We start from the raw sequence: 3,369 nt of genomic DNA on the forward strand, positions 1-3,369 counted from the left end.
AGTATCTCCCGAGCATGAATAGGTCCACTTGAATCCGTGCCACATGCTTCAGGACTGTCTGCTTCTCTAGTCACATCATCTATCTGTTAACCAACATTCATTTTTTTTTTCCAATAATAAACACTCACAACGACCATCTGTGATAATATATATATATATATATTATATATATATATATATGATATATATATATATATATATATATAGAGTCATATAGATATATATATATATATATATATATTAAAGGAACTAGTTCCCAGCAAAAATGAACATTTGCTGATGTGCCCTCACCCTCAAGGCCATTCAAATATAGTTTGTTGTTCATCAGATTGAGGAAAGAAATGTAGCATTGCGTCACTGCTCAGTAATAGAGTTAAGCACGGGGGGGGGGGACATCAATAGATCCGTCTGACAGTGGATGGGTGCCGTCAGAAAGAGAGTCCAAACAGCTGATAAAAAAACATCCCATAATCCACAAGTAATACCACACCACTCCGGTCAATCAGTTAATTGTCTTTGAGAAGCCAAAAGCTGCGGGTTTGAAGAACAACAAATCCATCATTAGGAGTTTTTATTTTTAAACTTTAAATATGAATCCATAATATCGCTTCCTCCAGTGAAAAAGTCCATCTCATGTTGTTTTCTCAACATCAAAATTCACACACATATTAGTTTTAAAGCGCGTTTTGGATTGTAAACTTGATCTGTGCAGATTTCTCTCCTGATTCAGACCAGATTACTTTTCAATGGAGGAAGCATTATTATGGATTATGGACTTTTTGTATTTTAGCCAAAAGCAATGGATTGAAGCGGATAGACTGGATTGATGGATTTGTTTCTTATAAACACTCAACTTTTGTCTTCTCAAGTCATTAACTGATGGACTGGAGTGGTGTGGATTACTTGTGGATTATTGTGATGTTTTTATCAGCTGTTTGGACTGTTTTATGACTGCAGAGCATCCATTGCTGAGCAAGTGATACAATGCTACATTTCTCCAAATCTGATGAAGAAACAAACTCATCTACATCTTGGATGGCCCGAGGGTGAGTACATTTTAAAGTAATTTTTTCATTTTTGGGGGAACTCTTCCTTTTAATATCCATATCTCTGATACTCTATGAATGTAGTGTTTGTGTTATACTCTAGGTTGTGAATGATATGATTTGCTTTCTCTCGGGTGGCTTTTGCCTGCCAGTTTGTGAGTGGGTTGCATTGACTCAAGCCTCTTTGCAAAGCAGAGCACCAGTCCAAATAGCAGAGCCAAAGGATTGTCATCAACGAGGACTTCTGTTCTGCCAGCCTCATCTCTTCTGCGGCAGGAGCCACAATGTCTCATCGTAGCAGCAACGGCACAGGAATGAAACATTGCGTTGCTCTCAGAGAGCGATTCTGGATGAGGCCACAGCCAGCAGCACGAACGCCACCCTCCTGCTCAGCACTTCTGCTAGTTACGTGACACTGATCGTGTTTTGACCATGTCAGTTGTGTTTTAATGCTTTCCCACAGTTATAAAGATGGACAGGATCAGGACAGGACACTTTAAAACAAGGTCATCCTAAAGTGTACAATTAATCTGTGCCTGCACACAGTTATTAAGTTTTGGAAGTATAGAAGTAAATCCTAAACGGCAAAACGTTGGATAGTCTTAAATATAGAAATAAAAAAAATATTATTTTTTGTTATTTCAATAATATAATATAATATAAATAATATATAATATAATATTGATTATAATATAATATAATATAATATAATATAATAGTTTAATTAATTCTTGATTTTTCATCTTTAATATTACCGCATTTTGTGTTGTGTGTGTGTGTGTGTGTGTGTGTGTGGTTTTATTATCTCCCTAATATTTGTATCTGACATTTATTTATTTTCCATTTACTTATACTACTCTTCAACAGGTAAGGGTTGAGTTTGGGGAGAGTTTTTGTTTTTGAAAGTCGCAAGCGTCCCTTCTGCTCACCAAAAGCTGCAGGTATTTGATCAAAATACAGAAAAAACAGGAAAAATTTTGAAAGTGTTATTACAATTTTAAACTAACTGTATTCTATGCGAAATCTGTAAACTGTAATTTATTTCTGTGATTACTCCAGTCTTCAGTGTCACATAATTTTCAGAAATCATTCTAATATGCCGATTCTGAAAACTTGCTGCTCAAGAAACATTTCTGATTATTATCAATGTTAAAAAAAGAGTTGAGCTGCTTCATATTTTTGTGGAAACTGTGATAGTTTATCCTGTTAAAATTCCAGCGTACCGCCCGCGGGACACGCAGTGCTTTGAGGGTTAACTTCGTGAAACACCAAAAAAAAAAAAAAAAAAAAAAGTGGAAAGTCGTCTTATATAATTTTTGGAAAAGCTGAGATTCTTTGCCCCCCCCCCCCCCCATTCGAATGATACTAAATATTTAAGACACCCATTAACCCAGCAGGTACAATCAGTGTATTTTGTCTGACCAGCAACAACCGAGAAAAAAGAATGAAACTGAGGAAACTAACCTACTAATGCCTTTAGTTTGTCCAAAAAATCCATTACCATTGCCAAAAAAAAACGGTGTGAGTTCACTGGAAGGGTCACAGACTAATCCCCAATTCAGGAAAAATTAGTCATCGCAAATGTATATGTTGATAAACATACACAGACTAAGTATGTATCATTTCAGCTTAGCCGATGGAGAGCAATCAAACATCGGTGGTTCCTCCGGTAACTTGTGTTTGCCTGAACAGATCACGAAAACAAGGTCGTAAAAGGCCGCTGAACTCTGCCCTTTTGATAGACACCTCTCTGAGCCATAGCTGTTCTATGAGGTGTTTATGGCCAGTTATAGCCAGTAAGCTTCAACTTCACTGGATGTACGCCTCTATTTGATGGACATAGATCGAGCTATTGCCTCAGAGTTTGAAATGACGGTCTGTTTCTGTAGCCAATGAACTTCTGAAAAGATTAAGTATGCATTTTTAGTCGGGGGGATCAAACTATCAACACATAGCTCGGCGTGCCAAAGTGAGACAGGATCTCGTGCGTCATGCGCCATGGGGCGGGCGCATAAGTCACTCATACGTGGACCGTTCTCAGAGAGTTTTGAGCTTGGAGAAAGTTTGACGAAGAGAGAAATGGCGAAGAGAGAACGACGAAGACAAACTTTTCACTCGAAGAAGTTGTGGAACAATGCACTCGGCGTGACAGTGAGTCGGAAGATGACATTAGTGACGAAGAGAGCACGTCTCATCTGTTGACTCCATAGCGGAGGATCTGTTTTTGGACGGGGAGGACGTCACTCTCGACAAGTAAGTGTTTCATTATATTTGAAACTTTTATGTAGGTACTGAGATGTAGGTGAGACCGTGTCAGTGTGTT

At 38.0% G+C, this 3,369-nt stretch overlaps 1 pseudogene; it reads left to right on the plus strand.

Moving 5' to 3' along the window:
• Positions 1–3,044: 3,044 nt before the first annotated feature.
• The window catches only part of LOC122148719, a 7,491-nt pseudogene continuing 7,166 nt past the window's right edge, over positions 3,045–3,369 (plus strand).

Source organism: Cyprinus carpio, chromosome A19, assembly GCF_018340385.1.
Source record: "Cyprinus carpio isolate SPL01 chromosome A19, ASM1834038v1, whole genome shotgun sequence".
In the NCBI taxonomy this organism is placed as follows: Eukaryota; Metazoa; Chordata; class Actinopteri; order Cypriniformes; family Cyprinidae; genus Cyprinus; species Cyprinus carpio.